Below are 19,771 nucleotides of genomic sequence, written 5' to 3'. Positions count from 1 at the left end.
TTGCAGTCGATACCACATTGGGAAGTGGGTTAAAATTGAGTTACAAGATTTGAGGATACGATAAGGACAACAGACAGTGAGCTAAATAAAAGCTTGTAGTAAAAAGAGGAGGAATCTTTTATTCTTTGTTTTTTTCGGTAAAGTCGCGTAGAAATAATAAAATAACATAATAGTGTACGTCGTTTCGATTGCAACACAAGCAATCATCACCAGGTACAGAAGAGCTAAATTTACGAGAGAGAGGAGACACACAACCGCAGATATATACAGACACAGATACAACAGGGGATACAGAGAGAGAGACACGTGGGAGCACACTAAACCAAACAGGTTTTAGCAAGATTTGGAAATCATATAACGCAACACAGACGGTCAAAACACAATTAACGCAAGGTCAGGTTGATTATTACGTTTTACTGGTAGGAACGAAGTTGTAAACTGAGTGTACCAGCCTGCAATAGATTAATGTGTCAGTCCGTCCGTCCGTCCCCTTTCAATACTTTAACGAAGTGAAATCTCGTGCTTTTGGGTGTAAAATCAGCAATAATCTCTCTGTGTGGCGTCTGAATGTGCTCGCTGCATTGCATGTGATGTTAATCCTCTTCATAATTTAACCGTTTATTTATTACGTGATATATATTTTTTTAAGTGCAAAATAAAACACGCAGGCACACATCCCTCGTGTCCTGGCGGGCCCCGGGCCCAAGCGCAAGCGCAGGGCCTGCCTTGCCTGATTTCGCTGCCGGACAAAAGCCCTTGTCGTCCCGGCGCTCCCCGGGCCCGTGCCAGGGCCTGCCTTGCCTGATTTCGCTGCCGGAGAACTCGCGCGCCTTGCCGCGCGACGGAGTCCAGGTGAGACCGTGGTAGGTCCAATACGGCTTCGACGTCGGAGCCTCTCACGCTCGGCCCTCATTCACACCATACACACTGCAACGCACCATAAGAAGGGCTCGCGATTCAGCGTGTGATGGGGGTATTCTGGCGTTTGTTCGCGGCCACTCGGACCTGGGCAGTGGTCTGAGTTGGCCCATAGGGTAGTCGCGGCAACGGCAGGTTCGTCCGTGGTTGTCGGATCAATCGAGGGTGTGGAATTTCGCGTGTTGGTCGATACTGGTGCGTCGGCGACGATCATTTCGGATTTGATTTACAATATACTGCCCGTACGATGCCGCCACTTGGAACGGGTTTCTATCCCGTGTTTCGCCGCTAATGGCAGTTCACTGGGCTTTATTGGGCAAATTCGGGCGCAAATTTCGATTGGAGACATTAAATTGGCAGGGCCTATTTTGGTCTCTTCTTCCCTCTCCGTGCCGTGTTTGTTAGGCACTGATTTTCTCGCGAAAATGCCTATTAAGATCCTTGTAGATCAAGGCTGCATCGAACTCCCGTCGGGTCGTCGGATGGCGTTCTTGCCCACACCCTCACATCCGCGCATGGCTAGTGCCTCGGTGCAGGCGTTTGTCGCGAGCACAGTCCGCATTCCGCCAGGGACACAAATGCTCGTGCCCTTGCAACTTAAAAAACCGCTAGCCCCGGAGGCCTCGGCACATGGCATTTTGCTGGGGCCTTCAAACGCAGCTGCTAAGGGGTTAGATTTGGTGGCTGCACAGACCCTCGTAGCAGCCGACAGGGAGCTGTTCTTGCAGGTTTTGAATGTCGGATTGTCCACAACCGTCATTCCGCAAGGAACTGTGCTCGCTCACGCGACCCCGGTGTCGTTGGGGACCGGAGTCGCGGGACACGTGCATGACACGCCGCAGGTCCCACCTCCTTCCGAATCGGATGAGAGATGGTTGGACGCGCTCTGCACAGACACGGGTGATCTGTCTCATTCGCAGCGAATTAAATAGCGCGCTGTTCTGCGAGAATTTTCCGATGTCTTCAGTAAATCTAAATTTGATATTGGCTGCACCAAGCTGCTGCGTCACCACATTGATACGGTTGACGCTGCCCCGAATCGACAAAACCCATTTCGGCTTAGCCCGGCGGAGAAACAGCATGTTAAATCGGCTGTGGATGACATGCTGAAGGCCGATATAATTTCTCCCTCCACTAGTCCCTGGGGTGCTCCAATAGTGCTGGTCAAAAAGCACGATGGCAGTCTCCGTTTTTGCGTTGATTTTCGGCGCCTAAATAAAATCTCGGTAGCGGACGCCTACCCTCTCCCTCGTATGGACGAGTCATTGGATGCCCTGGCAGGGGCGCACTATTTCTCCACCTTGGACCTTCTGTCGGGGTTTTGGCAACTCCCCCTCGACGAATCGTCAAAACCTGAGACTGCTTTTCGGACACCACAGGGCCTTTTTGAGTTTAATAGATTGCCCATGGGTCTCCACTCGGCCCCAGCGATGTTCCAGAGGCTCATGGAGCTGGTCCTCACTGGGCTCCAGTGGGACTCATGTCTCATTTATCTTGACGAGGTCATCGTCTTTAGCCGCACGTTCGGCGAACACATCGAACAGTTTCGTGCTGTCTTCTTGAAAATGCGGGCCGCTAACTTGAAATTCAAGCCGCAGAAGTGTCACCTTCTGCATGAGTCTGTGCGCTATCTGGGCCACATAGTTAGCCGCTCGGGCATCTCTACCGACCCTGAAAAAACCAAATGTGTTCAACATTGGCCGACCCCTACATCTGCGGGTGATGTTCGTAGTTTTATTGGTTTTGCGTCGTACTACCGCCGGTTTGTTGTTGGCTTCACGACAATTGCCAAGCCGCTCCACGCCCTTACGTCAAAAGGGGTGGCGTTTCATTGGGGGGACGCAGAACAGGCTGCGTTCGACTCCTTGCGGAACGCGCTCGTGACGGCACCGTCCCTTGCGTACCCCGATTTTTCCGTGCCATTCGTGTTGGACACCGACGCTAGCAATACGGGGATTGGGGGTGTTCTGTCCCAAAAAGTTGATGGCATTGAAAGGGTTGTTGCCTATGGTAGCAGAGTCTTGTCTCTTGCTGAACAAAGATACTGTGTGACCAGACGTGAGCTGCTGGCCATTGTTTTTTTTATTCAGCAATACAGGCCGTACCTGTATGGTCAGCATTTTACCGTGCGATCTGATCATTCGGCTTTACAGTACGCTCTGCGGGTTGACCAACCGTCCGGGCAGCTTTCTCGGTGGCTCGAAGTCCTTCAGGACTACGATTTCAATGTCACTTACCGTAGGGCTGCACAACACATGAATGCCGATGCGTTGTCTCGCCTTCCGCCGGCTCAAAAATGTGCGTGTTTTTTGGGCTCGGGCCGTTGTAAGCCGCCACTGCCTGCACAGGTCGCGCCTCTCACAACGGTGTCAGCCGCACTTCCCGCCGCCTCAGCGCCGATGTTGGATCATGCAGATCCAATGGCCAGTGACGATTTGCTGGGGCTAACTTTGGCCGAATGGGGTCGGCACCAGGGCGAGGACATGTCGTTATTGAGGTTGCGTCGCCACGCGAATAATGCGGTTCCAAGACAGGGCAAATTTAATTCATTTGTCATGAAGCACGGCTTGTTGATGCATTGGGATGCTGACTCGTGTCAACATAAAATCGTCGTGCCATCCGCCTTGCGATGCAAGGCCGTATGGGCGGCGCATGAGCGTTTATTGCACCTGGGTGTTCATAAGACCATTGGGTTGTTGCGGTTGCAATTTTTCTGGCCGGGCATGCTGCGCGACGTCACTGACATTTTGCTGGGATGCACCCATTGTGCGCAACGTAAACCGCCGGCTAAACTGGCATGTCCACCCCTGCAACCCATTTCTGTCTCTCGTATAAATGAGTTGGTGGCTCTCGATATTTTGGGCCCTTTTCCTACTATGCCACGGGGTAATAAGTACCTTCTGGTTGGGGTAGAGTATTTTACACGGTGGCCTATGGCCTGGGCCCTCCCCAACCAGTCGGCGGCGGCCGTTGTGGACGCCTTTGTTCAGGGCTACGTCCTGGACAAGGGCGCACCAGAACGGTTGCTGACCGATCAGGGAGCCTTGGTGAATGATGTGTGCCGCCTGTTGGGCACTAAGAAGGTGCGCACTTCGCCCTACCATCCCCAGACTGACGGCATGGTGGAGCGCCTTCATAGAACTCTCACCGCTATGTTATGCCATCAGGTCGATGAATCCCACCTCAATTGGGACTTGCAGGTTCCGGGGGTCCTCGCCGCATACCGTATGGCACCTCACGCGGCGACGGGATTTTCCCCGTTCTTTCTAATGTATGGCAGGGATGCCTTTCCTCCCGCCGACGTTCGGCTGGAAATCGAACAGCCACCGCAAAAGTCAAAGCTCGTTGACCACTTGCGATTCAACCTCCGTAAGTTGGCCGAGGCACAGGAGGCCGACATTGAAAATTCGGCTTCCCGCCAACGGGCAAATTTGCGACTGCGTGACCCTCGGACGTACACGCATCAGTGGGCACCGGGAGACAGGGCATGGCTCCACTGCCCCCAGGTGCCGGTGTCCACGTCGGCCAAACTCCTCAGACCATGGCGAGGCCCGGTTGAGGTAGTGGAAGTCCTGCATCCCCAATGTGTTAAAATTTGCTGGGGACGGCGTCGCTGGTGCGTTCACCCCTCTCGGTTGAAACCCTTCGTCACGCCACGCATCCCTCCACAACACACACGACACGGGGGCCGAGTGTGCGACGCGTCCGACGAGCCGGATGTTGCCCCATTGGTGCCTAACCCACAGCGCAGGTGTGTCATTCCTCCTGCAGATGACGCGGGAGTGACGGCTCCATACAGGCCACGTTCGGCCTCAATGGACCGTGGAGCAGCAGGTGTCCCCGTGGAGATGCCTAAAGGCCCACCGGATGCTCTGGCTCATCCTCCTCCTTCCCTTGTGCCGCCGACGAAGCCTGCCATCCCCTACGATGGTCCCGCGAAACACACTCGCGCGAAATCTCGCCGGTTATAATGTTTTTTTGGCATGTCTAGTGCCTTGTACATATGTTATGTTGTTAAGGGGGGTATTTATAGGGGTTTTATTGTTCTTGTTCTTGTTGTTCGTGAGGCACACTCACAATTCTTCTACCGTTGGTAATTTCGGAGTTTCCCATTGTTGCAGCCGGGACGGATGGAGCTTCCGAAGGAGGGGGTGATGTAGAGGTGTTAGCTACGCGCTGTTGCGTAACCTGCATTGCCACCAGGGCAGTGCAGCATTACCCCTGGGTACAACGGTTGGGGTCAGTCGAGGTGAAACGGATCGTGGCCAGGGTTTGGTACGAACCAATCAGACAGTTCCACGTGGGAATGTATGATTGGTTCTACCTGGCCACGAAGGAGTATAAGACAGGTGACCCAACGGACCTCAGGGAGTTCTCTCCCTGCACGAAGATAGAAGACTGGGCTGAAGCCTAGCTAGGACCCTGGACCAGCCTTTCAGCCCTTCTAAGGGCTAAGGTTCGGCATACCCAGTGGTCAGGACCCACCGGGCCAGTGGTGCGTCAGATAGCCTCCCCTAGTCCTAGCCGGAGGACTAGGATAGTGGTAGACGTGTGAGTCCCGCCAAGTCCGGAGGTTGTACCTCCTTAGGTATCAAGGAGGTTAGCGGTAGACGTGTGAGTCCCGCCAGGTCCGGAGGCTGTACCTCTCTAGGGTATCGGGTGAGGGGACCGAATATCCCTCTGTGTGTGTTAAGCGTTGTATAAGGAAATAATACAATAAACAGAGTGTGCCTCTTAAAGAAGTCTGCTCGTCCTTACAACACTACACAAGTGTTGAGGCGTAAATGACGACTCGGAGGCAGATCTTCGTGTAGGGGCTTGCGCCAGTTGTTTTATTAAAGACTTCTCTTCACACACCACGACTCCGTGTACTGCACGCTCACTGCCTACACTCCACACCCCAGGGGAAGGGTACTGGGGAGGTCCCTAGCACACCCACAGGCTCCCCTAGCCCGGTGCCAATCTCCCCCTACCCTGGGTCCCAACTCCCAACTTCACACGTTCCTGGCTCCCCGCCAACGGCCTCGGACGCGTCATGGGGTCCCAACCTAAATACCCCAGGGGGGACATGACGTCACCGTCCCGGCCCCCTGTCCGTGACGTCACCGCACGTGACGTCATTGTACCGGAGTGCTAGCGTGACGTGACGTCACCAACTACCACCCTGCACAAGGACGGCGGGGCGAGGGGGTCCAGGGTCCTACCCGGCCGCCGCCGCCGCCGGTCTTCGTTCTTGGGCCGCAGCTGGCTCCAGATCGGCCGGGGAGGTCCCCTCTGGTGCCTCCTGCCCATCGAGGGGTGGGGCTGTCAGGGGTCCTGAGCCCCCAGCAGCCCCTCCCCTCTAGGGCTGCCGCTGCAGCCCCTCCCCTGACAGCACGAGGCACCACCGTCACATCTACGGCGCTACATCTGTACCAGATGGAAATTCCTCTGGTCTGATACAGCCATCGAAGGCTTCACGAACTGCGTGGTCAAAATAGATGTTAAATAAAGTGGGAGCCAGAGGACGTCCCTGTCGCACCCCAAGGTGTACAGGGAATGGCTCCGACTCCTGGCCAACGTAGTTTTACCCGGGCCTGCTCACCATCATGAAGGTCCTTAATGATCGTGAGCAGAGGGTCAGGGACTGCAAACGCACGAACAATGACTCAAAGCCCATGCCAACTGATGGTATCAAAGGCCTTGACGAGGTCAATAAAGCAGAGATGTAGGTCTTGCTGGAATTCCCTACACCTCCGCTGTAGCAGACGGACAGAAAATATGGCATCTGTGCAGGACCGCCCTTTCCTGAAACCGCATTGGGGCTCCGCAAGCCTCTCCTCAGCATGCCTGGCAAGGCGGTGTTGAATAGACACAGAAAGACACACAGACACAGACAAACAGCCACACACAGACAACAACAACAACCGCCATTCGCCACTAAGTGGCGGTGACGTCACCACGACGCTTGTGCCAGCCCATGTGCACCTTGAGGCCACGTGGAGTGTCGAACGCCCGCTGGCAGGAGGTCACGGGGCAGACCCAGGTGCCACGGGTCGACTGACTGAGATGACTGGCTGATGCACCACCTGTGCCCCCTACTATGCCAACCTGCTGTGCTTTAGCCACCCGGCGCTCCGCTCATTGTTCTGAGCGTCGCTCCTCCACCCTCCGTTGTTGTTGGAGGGCGACTGCCTCCAACTGCCCAGTAGCATCCTTCACGAGCCTCCTCCACAGAGGCCGATCTTGACACTGCTGGTACCAGTCATCGGCAAGTCCACTCAGCTCCACGTCCTTCTGTACCATGTCACTCCATCTCTTCTCCAGTCCATGCCACGCCCGTTTAGCCCCCTCGATCCGGCCGAACCAAAGCTGTTTCGGCATGCGGTGGCTGGGCATGCGGGCTACATGACTCAGCCAGCCCAGCATACAGACACACACACAGACATACACACACACATACACAGAGAAGTGATTAAGACCAAAACCTCCTCCTCACTAACCTCATCCAACAACACTGCTCAGCATCCCACTCTGTCTGTGTCTCTCTGTCTCTCTGTCAGTCTCTCTCTGTCTGTTTCTCTGTCTGTATCTGTCTCTCTGTCTGTATCTGTCTCATTGTGTCTCTCTGTTTCCCCGTGTCTCTGCCTCCCAATGTCTACCCGTATCTCCCCGTTATCTCCCTGCGACTCACCGAATCTCCTCGTGTGTCCCCAATCCCGTAGCCACCACCGCCACCACCACCACCACCACCGCCGCCACCACCACCGCCGCCACCACCACCACCACCGCCACCACCGCCACCACCACCGCCACCACCACCACCACCACCGCCACCACCACCAATGCCATCGCCGCCGCCACCACCACCGCCACCACCACCCCATCCACCTCCCCACCCTCGTCCGCGGTGTCTACGGGAGACGAGGCGACGCTCCCCGCCAGCAGCAGCACTATCTACCCCATCAGCTTGACGGTGGCCATGACGGTGCTGATGGTGCTGGTGCTGCTCCCCTTCCTGGTGTGCAACGTGCGGGGCAGACGGAACGCCGGCGAGCATCCCGGTGGGCGGCGGTGGCGTTGCGATGGCTACGTAGATGCGGACTGCCTCGCTTGGTCCACGGGAGGGCGTGGGATACTTCCCCGCCCCTGACACCCATGTATTTGGAGTTTGCGGTGTCTCCCTCATCATCATCGTCATCATCACGGTGGCTATGAGATGTTAACTATCTCGCCTGGATCATCTACATCATTAGACCTCGTTTGCCAGTACCAAAAAGGGGAAAAACCCTATTATTATTACCTCGCCTCGTACGCAGGAGGTCGTGGGTCCTATCCCGACCCTGACACTTCCTGCGTCTCTACGCGTTCAGAGCCATTTGGATGCTGCTCTATATTTGCCACCCGACAATGATGATGATGACGATGATGACGATGATGATGACGATGATAATGATGACGATGATGATGACGATGATGACGATGACAACGATGATGACGATGATGATGATGACAACGATGGCGATAACGATGACGACGATGATAACGATGATGACCATGACGACGATGATAATGACGATGATGACGATGATGACGATAATGATGATGATGATGATAAGCCACTGAGTTGAGCTGTCACTTGTGGTAGCCGGTGTAGCTTCTACTAAACAAGTGACGTAGTAGCACAGCGGGGGGCTTACCTGGTAAGATACACAAAATATTTGTGTCTATATATTTATTTTTATTGATTTGTTAACCTTTGCTATACCTGGCATGTGCCGACGGCGCGTGTCGTGTTTGCGTGTCATGTCTGCGTGTCGTGTTTGCGTGACGTGTCTGCGTGTCGTGTTAGCGTGTCGTGTCTGCGTGTCGTGTCTGCTTGTCATGTTTGCGTGACGTGTTAGCGTGTCGTGTCTGCGTGTCGTGTTTGCATGTCGTGTTTGCTGTTGTAACGTTCTGACCCCCGTACCCCCAACCGTACATTTGTGGATTCCTCCTCCTCCTGCTGCTACAATATGAACACAATATTCCCGTTGTGTCCAAAGTCGAATTTGTTTGTGTTAAGTGGCGTCAATATATAAACGCTGTGTCGTAAAACCCGCCACCACCTGACGCAGCCAATTAGTCAGGTTTAGTGTCACGTAAAGAAAACGTGCCAATTAGTTACTAGTTTATAGTGTACTGTACAGTGTAGTGTATAGTGTAGTGGACAGTGCAGTGTACTGTACAGTGTGGTGTGTAGTGTACAGTGTAGTATGCTTGTTCAGTACGAACCGGTAGTGTGTTGTAGAGTAAACCCACAACAACCTTCACAATTCAAGTACCTGGTGACACCTCACCGCTAATTACAATGACCACCACCGGCATCATCATCATCGTGCCTGATGATGCTGCTGCTGGCTGTTGTTTCGAGTTCCGTGCCTTGTGAGTTTTTCTCCCCACCCTGCGTGATCTTCTCGTTCCCCGGCGAACGAGCGAGGGGGGAACGCCCCAGGCCTGGTCCCCAAGCCTGGTCCCCAAGCCTGATATTGTCTCTGCCGAGTGCAGGTAGCCACCGCCGCTGCTGCCACCACCGCCGACACCACCGCCGCCACCGCCGCCGCCACCGCCGCCGCCACAACCGCGGTGGAGCAGAAATCGGAACTTTAGGACCTCGTCCCCGCCCCCGGTTGACACCGCCGGATGAAAGCCGCTCCCCAAGTCGTCGCCACACCAATCACACCGCGCGGTGGTTAGGAGATTTCGACCACCTCGCCTGGCACGCGGGAGGTCGTGGGTTCCATCCCGACCCCTGACGATGCCTGCCGCCGCTGGATATTTCTGAGTTTGACCCATAGACTCACCACACAGAGACCCATAGACTCACCACACAGAGACCCATAGACTCATCACACAGAGACCCACAGACTCATCACACAGAGACCCATAGACTCATCACACAGAGACCCATAGACTCATCACACAGAGACCCATAGACTCATCACACAGAGACCCACAGACTCACCACACAGAGACCCATAGACTCATCACACAGAAACCCATAGACTCATCACACAGAGACCCACAGACTCATCACACAGAGACCCAGACTCATCACACAGAGACCCATAGACTCACCACACAGAGACCCAGACTCACCACACAGAGACCCATAGACTCATCACACAGAGACCCATAGACTCATCACACAGAGACCCACAGACTCATCACACAGAGACCCATAGACTCATCACACAGAGACCCACAGACTCACCACACAGAGACCCAAAGACTCACCACAGAGAGACCCATAGACTCACCACACAGAGACCCAAAGACTCATCACACAGAGACCCACAGACTCACCACACAGAGACCCACAGACTCATCACACAGAGACCCACAGACTCACCACACAGAGACCCAAAGACTCACCACACAGAGACCCACAGACTCATCACACAGAGACCCACAGACTCACCACACAGAGACCCACAGACTCACCACACAGAGACCCACAGACTCACCACACAGAGACCCAAAGACTCACCAGACTCGCACAACTTTATCGATGGCCCGGTGGGTGGTGAGGCTGTGCGTGCGTTGTTGGGGCGCGTCCACAATGCATCTTCCAGAATGATCCGAGAGAGTCGACAGAGAATCGTCGTCCGTTCGACTCGCCCCCACCCAGGGGGGGGTGGGGTGGGGGCGCTTTGCGCGTCACGGTTCTGTTTGATGTCGCCACGTGCCCCGGCGTTGGTTGTGGGTCACGTGGTCTGTCGTGGCCTCGTCCCCTCTCTCCCTGCCTGCCCCCAGACTGAAGGGGGCCTGGCAGCTGTTTCGTTGTTTGCTGGAGACATCGCGGTGGTGGTGGTGGTGACGATAATAAAGGTGGCGAGTTCACTTACCTGGGCTGGAACTCCTCCTCCTCCTCTTAACAGGTGGACGCGTGATGTTGTGCACGGGACTTGAACTAAAAACAAAACGTTTTATTTTTACCGGGTAAGGCCCTCGTTGAGATGCGGCGTAGCTCTTTCAGAAGGCTCTGACCTGACCATTACAAATGATAGCTCTAGCAATTCGGTTTATTATCATCATCGTCATCATCACATGGACCTTTAGAGCAGTTGACAAATACTCGACAAATCACGTTTTTCTTCTTCTTTGGTTCTTTCGGTAAAGTCACGTAGAATGATAATAAAATAATAAATTGATAAAATAAAATAACACAATAATATTCTCACGACGTTTCGGCCACAACACAAGCGGCCTTCATCAGGTGAAGGGGGCGAGACAGTCTGGTAGGACAGCGCTGTCCTACCAGACAGTCTGTCGTACCAGACAGTCTCGCCCCCTTCACCTGATGAAGGCCGCTTGTGTTGTGGCCGAAACGTCGTGAGAATATTATTGTGTTATTTTATTTTATCAATTTATTATTTTATTATAATTCTACGTGACTTTACCGAAAGAACCAAAGAAGATGAATCATTGCAGTCACGAAAGCTTTAAATCGAAACTCACGTTTCTCAAATGTGGAGGGGAAAACCAGAGGGCCCGGAAAAAAATCCACACGACAAAAGGGACAGAGACAAAGTCTATACAGCAGCAGCGGGCATCAGGGTCGGCATGGAACCCACGACACCCAGACCCAGGGCTTGAACGCAGGGTGTCAGTGTCTCTGACACGGCCATTATGAACCCACTGAGAGAGAGACACCCAGACCCAGGGCTTGAACCCAGGGTCTCAGTGTCTCTGACACGGCCATTATGAACCCACTGAGACACCCAGACCCAGGGCTTGAACCCAGGGTGTCAGTGTCTCTGACACGGCCATTATGAACCCACTGAGAGAGAGAGACACCCAGACCCAGGGCTTGAACCCAGGGTGTCAGTGTCTCTGACACGGCCATTATGAACCCACTGAGAGAGAGAGACACCCAGACCCAGGGCTTGAACCCAGGGTGTCAGTGTCTCTGACACGGCCATTATGGACCCACTGAGAGACACCCAGACCCAGGGCTTGAACCCAGGGTGTCAGTGTCTCTGACACGGCCATTATGAACCCACTGAGAGAGAAAGATACCCAGACCCAGGGCTTGAACCCAGGGTGTCAGTGTCTCTGATACGGCCATTATGAACCCACTGACTGATGTATTTATTAGAGATGTTTACATCTCTCATCTATGAACTCCCAAAGTGAAAACACCAAAAACTCCCCAACAACAACAACGCTTTGTTTTAATCATCCCAACAAACACACGCCTGTCTCTGCGTGTGTCTATGTGTGTGTCTGTGTGTGTCTGTATCAGTGTGTGTGTATCTCTGCGTGTGTCTGTGTGTATCTGTGTTCATGTGTCTGTATCAGTGTCTGTCTCTGCATGTGTCTGTGTGTGTGTCTATGTCTCTGCGTGTGTGTTTATGTGTCTCTGCGTGTGTCTGTGTCTCTGCATGTGTGTCTGTCTCTGCGCATGTGTGTCACTGTGTCTGTGTGACTGCCAAGTTGTCCTTATTTTCGTTGCTTTCTGATACGCCCAGCAGAGACACTTGCTGCACACACTCACCGGGTCGCAAAAAGACAAAGATCCCCCGTGTAGCCTTAACAGACCGTTGGGGCAAGTGCTGTTAGCGAGCACCTATGAAGGCCGGCATGGCACACGAAGGGGGTGGGTGGCCAACACCACGCCCGGCCGCCTTTGTCTCCCCAGTGGCGATGTTTACACACCGCACCAGGAACTCATTTGAGGCGGAGTCGACCTAGGGGAGGCCCTGGACCGGTTCAAATAATCGTGACCAATGTTGGATGCGAGTGAGAATCGAACTTGGGTCGTCAGGTTCGTGGTGCAGTGTAGCGCTAACTGCTACACTTCAGATCTCCAAACACAACCGCCATTCGCTACTAAGTGGTCGTGACGTTACCACGGCGATTGTGCCAGGCTGTGTGCACGTTAAGGCCACGTGAAGTGCCGAACGGAAGTTACGGAGGGCGCCTGCCTCCAACTGCCCAGTAGCAGATTCCTACACGAGCCTCCTCCACAGAGACCGATTGAGACACTCAGCTCCAAATCCAACAGCACTCCATCTCTTCTCGTAATGCCGGTCGACCGATTCTGAGCGAGACCTCTGCTGTCAAACCAGAGCCGGTCATGAGCACACTGCCCAGGTATGGAAAACGCTCCACTCTCTCAACATCTGCTTCATCAACAACGGGGGGTGGAGTGTTTGGTGGCACAAAATACCCATGCAGGTTTTGATTTAAAGCTTTCGTGACTGCAAGGATTAATCTTCTTTGGTTCTTTCGGTAAAGTCACGTAGAATGAGAACAAAATAATAAATTGATAAAATAAAATAACACAATAAAATTCTCACGACGTTTTGGCCACAACACAAGCGGCCTTCATCAGGTGAAGGGACGAGACTGTCTGGAGGACAGTGCTGGAGCGAACACTGCCAAGCTCAGACCGCGACCTTTAAGCTGTGTGAGAAGAAACAGAGTGCCTTGACAAAGGAATTAGCATAGAATTTAGCATTGAAATAGGTGAGTGATTAGCTTGTGACTGGTCACAGAAATGGCTATGTTAAAGTCAAAGCATACACATCCACAGAGGCACCCCTTGACAAAGGAATTAGCATAGAATTTAGCATTGAAATAGCTGAGTGATTAGCTTGTGACTGGTCACAGAAATGGCTATGTTAAAGTTAAAGCATACACATTCAGAGAGGCACCTAGTACAAATCAAACAGGAGAATTTAGCATCGAAATAACTGAGGGATTAGCTTGTGACTGGTCATAGAAATAGTTATGTTAAAGCCTACACATCTACAGAGGCACCTAGTACAAATCAAACAGGAGAATTAAGCATTGAAATAACTGAGTGATTAGCTTGTGACTGGTCACAGAAATGGCTATGTTAAAGTCAAAGCATACACATCTGAGCTATTAACAGTAACTTGGTATACACTACACTATATAATGAATACTACATAGTAAACCAATAAAAAACTAAAATATAAATTACCTCAATGTTATCAATAAACTCTATATATTCTCCAATCAGCTAAGCTACCAACAATAAGTCGTTATATATCACAATGCTATATGGCTAAAAAATGGGTGGATTCTTACCCTCAACTTTAGCACCACGCATAGCTACGAGCCCCGTTCAGACGGACGAGTTCATCCATGGTCGGAATGGAGGAGGGGGAGAGAGACAGCTGCGAGGTGCTGTTATACTCCATGTTGTAAACCATACCATTAACCGTGGTGTGAGAGGTATTAAGAGTCAATGCCAGTGAAAGAGCTGCGGTCTGAAGGTCATCATAAAATACAATTAATTAAGAACGGAAATGGTTTAAAACATCTTTCCAATGGATACTAAGCCAGAATCCATCTTCTCGGTTGAAATTGTCTCTGTGCTTGTATATGTGAATGGCCTCATGAACGAATCTCTCATGGTAGCTGGTTGGTTTGCAAAGAACCTCCGTCTTCGAGAAGTCAATGTCATGTGAGCCCACTGAATTATAACAGTGATATGCCACGGCAGAGGAGTTCGTTCTACCGTGTTTGAAGTCTGCTTTATGTTCGCGGATGCGGTCCGAGATATGTCGTTTGGTTTCTCCAATGTAGCTACTACCACAGAGGCACTTTAGTTTGTAAACGCCCGGGTACTGTATGTCTGGAACAGCAACTTTTACAGATGGAACCAGATCATGGATTTTATGTACTGTGTTGAATCGGACCTGGATCTTGTGTTTATTCAGGATTTTGGAGATCTTTTTAGTGACCCCTGCAATGTAGGGTAAGGTGATGGTTTTGAGTGGCTCCACAAGAGGATCCTTCTTCATGACTGGAGTGATGGCTTTGCGGATTGTGTAGTCGGAGCAATCATTAGCCCTGCGAGCCTGGTGTACGTGCTTGAGTTCACTGGTAATGTGTTCTTGGACGGAAATGCAATGGGCTCTATGGTATCTCTTTATTTTTGTATAGCTGCCATCGTTGAGTGGTTCTTGAATTTTGTTGTTATATTCTGTTTTGTCCATGATGACAGTGCCATTGCCCTTGTCGGCTGAGAGGATGACAATATCATCTCTCTTTTTTAATTGAGATAATTCAAAGCGTTCATCTTTGCTGATGTTGCTGGGTGGCAACTTAGCGTTTTGGAGGGTTGCAGCGATTTCAGATATTGCTATGTCTGCAGAGATGTGACTCAAGCCCTTGAGTGCAACGTCAACATGGGCAATGATATCATTAACCGGTATGTGTCTCGGTGTGACAGCAAAGTTTAAACCTTTAGCTAAAACGGATTTCAGACCATCAGAAATGGAACTGTTACTGCGATTAATTACGACTTTGTTTACGTCTATCTTTTCGGTGTGTGGATCCGATTTTTTTTGGGGGGGTTAATTGAATTTGCAAATCAAATTGTCCCTACATTTGGTCGACATAGTGGCAGCCGAAGAGGTAGTCATATTGTCTACATGTTCCCAATCCGATGTAGACATTGTTGCTGTCAATGTTAAGTGTGATTTGAAGAGTGTCTTGTCTAACTGATCGAGTTCGGTGCGTGTAAGTCTGATTTTTTCCGAGATAAGAGCGAAGCAAGTTCTAACTAGAATTCGTTTTGCATTGAGAGAAGTTGCAGCAGCAGAGGTTAGTGTAAATACAGATGCTTACTTGAAACTGGATTCCCACCACCATCCATCCCAGAAGAACTCCCTCATCAAGACTCTATACCATAGAGCCCAATGCATTTCCGTCCAGGAACACATTACCAGTGAACTCAAGCACGTACACCAGGCTCACAGGGCTAATGGTTACTCCGACTACACAATCCGCAAAGCCATCACTCCAGTCATGAAGAAGGATCCTCTTGTGGAGCCACTCAAAACCATCACCTTACCCTACATTGCAGTGGTCACTAAAAAGATCTCCAAAATCCTGAATAAACACAAGATCCAGGTCCGATTCAACAAAGTACATAAAATCCGTGATCTGGTTCCATCTGTAAAAGATGCTGTTCCAGACATACAGTACCCGGGCGTTTACAAACTAAAGTGCCTCTGTGGTAGTAGCTACATTGGAGAAACCAAATGACATATCTCGGACCGCATCTGCGAACATAAAGCAGACTTGAAACACGGTAGAACGAACTCCTCTGCCGTGGCAGATCACTGTTATAATTCAGTGGGCTCACATGACATTGACTTCTCCAAGACGGAGGTTCTTTGCAAACCAACCGGCTACCATGAGAGATTCGTTCATGAAGCCATTCACATATACAAGCACAGAGACAATTTCAACCGAGAAGATGGATTCTGGCTTAGTAACCATTGGAAAGATGTTTTAAACCATTTCCGTTCTTAATTAATTGTATTTTACGATGACCTTCAGACCGCAGCTCTTTCGCTGGCATTGACTCTTAATACCTCTCACACCACAGTTAATGGTATGGTTTACAACATGGAGTATAACAGCGCCTCGCAGCTGTCCTTCTCCCCCTCCTCCGTTCCGACCATGGATGAACTCGTCCGTCTGAACGGGGCTCGTAGCTATCCGTGGTGCTAAAGTTGAGGGTAAGAATCCACCCATTTTTTCGCCATATAACATTGTGATATATAACGACTTATTGTTGGTAGCTTAGCTGACTGGAGAATATATAGAGTTTATTGATAACATTGAGGTAATTTAAATTTTAGTTTTTTATTGGTTTACTATGTAGTATTCATTATATAGTGTAGTGTATACCAAGTTACTGTTAATAGTTCAGATGTGTAGGCTTTGACTTTAACATAACCATTTCTTTGACCAGTCACAAGCTAATCCCTCAGTTATTTCAATACTAAATTCTCCTGTTTGATTTGCACTAGGTGCCTCTGTGAATGTGTATGCTTTGACTTTAACATAGCCATTTCTGTGACAAGTCACAAGCTAATCACTCAGCTATTTCAATGCTAAATTCTATGCTAATTCCTTTGTCAAGGGGTGTCTCTGTGGATGTGTATGCTTTGACTTTAACATAGCCATTTCTGTGACCAGTCACAAGCTAATCACTCAGCTATTTCAATGCTAAATTCTATGCTAATTTCTTTGCAAAGGCACTCTGTTTCTTCTCACACAGCTTAAAGGTCGCGGTCTGAGCTTGGCTGTGTTCGCTCCAGCGCTGTCCTCCAGACAGTCTCGTCCCTTCACCTGATGAAGGCCGCTTGTGTTGTGGCCGAAACGTCATGAGAATTTTATTGTGTTATTTTATTTTATCAATTTATTATTTTGTTCTCATTCTACGTGACTTTTACCGAAAGAACCAAAGAATGAACCCAGGAAGGTGCTTAGTTTTGGTGGGGCTGATGGTAATTCCTCCGGTACAGCCATTGAAGGTTTCACGAACTACGTGGCAGAAATAGATGTTAAATAATGTGGGATCCAGAGGACATCCCTGTCGCACCCCAAGGTGAATAGGGAATGGCTCTAACTCCCAGCCGCGTAGTTTTACCCGGGCCAGCCCACCATCATGAAGGTGCTTAATGATCGTGAGCAGAGAGTCCAATAGCACGAAGAACAAAGCCAGAGCCCAAGCCTACTGATGGTGCCACCCCTCATGGTGGCAGGAGCCAGCGCCAGTCTACCGGACCTCCCAAATACGGCAGAGATGCAGGCAGTGCCGGGCCACCTTCCGATAGGGGAGTGGCAGCCTCGCCTCCGCAGCGAGCGTTCGAACATTCCACGTGGCCAGCCAGGAGATTGAATCTCTACCCTCGGGGCTCCTCCAGAAACAACGTAAAGCCACTACATGTGGCCACGTGGCATGTTCGAATGCTCACTGCGGAGGAGAGGCTGCCACTCCTCTGTCGGGAGTTGGACCGGTACCGCCTGGTTTCTGTGGCATTCAGGAGGTCCGGTGGACCGGCTCTGGCTCCTGCCACCATGAGGGGTGGACAGTCCTCTACTCGGGGCAGGAGACTGCCAAACAACAGGGTGTGGCTCTTCTTTTGAACAAAAGAATGAAGGGGGCGTGGGAGCGTGGGGGTGAGGTGTGGGAAGCTCTAAGCCTCAGGCTACTTTGGGCTCGCCTTCCCATCAACTGGAGGCGAGGAGTGGTGGTCGTTACTTATGCCCCCACCGAAGACGAACATCCGGGGAGGGATGCAGGTAAGGCCAATGAGTCAGATGCCTTCTATGACCTCTTGTCACAGGTGCTGGCTAAAGTGGCCCCTCGGGATAGAGTCATCATGTTGGGTGACTTCAATGCCCGAGTTGGTCATGATACTGGCACCTGGTCTGGAGTGATTGGAGGGCATGGGCCAGATTAGCTCAATAACAACGGTAGGAGGCTGCTAGATTTTTGTGCAGCCCATGGGCTTGTAATTACCAACACGCTGTTCCAGCATCGGCGCATCCACACAACATCATGGATGCATGCCGGGTCCAAGCAAGAACATCTGCTGGACTACATAGTGACGGACCAGCGAATGCGAGCCCATGTCCTTGACACCAGGACCTACCGTGGAGCTGATCTGCCCTCTGACCATCATCTGTAAGATGCGCCTGCCATTCTTCCACTCCGGTGGTGGGTGTACACCCAGGACCCCATTCCAACATAAAGTGGCCTGGTCTCAATTATCTGATGAAAGTTGCAAGAGAGAATTTCATCATCGCTTGCGGCTGGGATTGGCATCGTCCCCGACTCCTCCTGATGTCGAGATTAAGTGGGCGAGGTTTAGGACTGTGACTCATGCAGCTGCAATGGCTGCTTTGGGTACGCGGTCCAGACCTCCCCAGAGACCCTGGCTGACAGAGGAGGTGTTCAGGATGGTTGAGAAAAGGCGACAGGCCCACTGTCATCGGCTACAGAATCCCACGTCAGAGAATGAGGAGGCTTACCGCAGCCTTCGCTCGGAGGTTCGGAGAGCCGTGAGGCGCTGCAAGGATGGGTGGTGGTCGCGGGTTGCTGAGGAGATGGAGTCTGCCTCAGTGGCCCGTGATCACAAATCTCTATTTAACTCCACCAAAAAAGTAACCTGCAGCGCCACACCTATTACCATCATTAGGGGAAAAAACGGTGATCCAATCTCCGACCCCCAGGAACAGGTTCGCAGATTTGCTGAGCATTTCTGTGAGGTCCTGGGGGAGGGAAAATCCCACAGCCAGGAAAACATCGTGGCACAAGGTGAGGATGACCCTGCTGAGGCTGCGGTGGCTCAAATATTGGAAGAAGTCACCCCCCTGTGAGTGGCTGGCTGAGGTGCCATCTGCTGAGGAAGTATTGAAGGCGATCCGGAGTCTGAGACCAGGAAAGGCAGCGGGCAGAGATGATCTCCCAAGCGAAATGCTGAGGGAGGGTGGCGTTTGTGCACAGACTGCCCTATATGACATCATAACAACAGTCTGGACCACTGGACGGGTTCCGCAGGATTGGAAGGATGCCCTGGTGGTCCCCCTTTTTAAGAAGGGGGACCGCACAGACTGTAACAACTACAGGGGCATCTCACTCCTCAGTGTGCCGGGAAAGGTCCTGGCAAGGATTATTCAGCATCGCCTTGACAGGCACGCTGAGGAGAGGCTTGCGGAGCCCCAATGCGGTTTCAGGAAAGGGCGGTCCTGCACGGACGCCATATTTTCTGTCCGTCTGCTACAGCAGAGGTGTAGGGAATTCCAACAAGACCTACATCTCTGCTTTATTGACCTGGTCAAGGCCTATGATACCATCAGTAGGCCTGCGCTCTGGGTCGTTCTTCGTGCTTTTGGAGTACATGACCCTCTGCTCACGATCATTAAGGACCTTCATGATGGTGAGCGGGCCCGGGTAAAACTACGTGGCCGGGAGTCAGAGCCATTCCCTGTACACCTTGGGGTGCAACAGGGATGTCCTCTGGCTCCCACATTATTTAACATCTATTTTGAC

This window comes from Petromyzon marinus, unplaced genomic scaffold (genome assembly GCF_048934315.1).
Source record: "Petromyzon marinus isolate PM22_M1 ecotype Great Lakes invasive population unplaced genomic scaffold, UKy_Petmar_22M1.pri1.0 PM_G_Scaffold_2, whole genome shotgun sequence".
Lineage (NCBI taxonomy): Eukaryota > Metazoa > Chordata > Hyperoartia > Petromyzontiformes > Petromyzontidae > Petromyzon > Petromyzon marinus.
The sequence above is the reverse complement of the archived record's forward strand: the minus strand, read 5'-3'. Positions refer to the sequence as shown.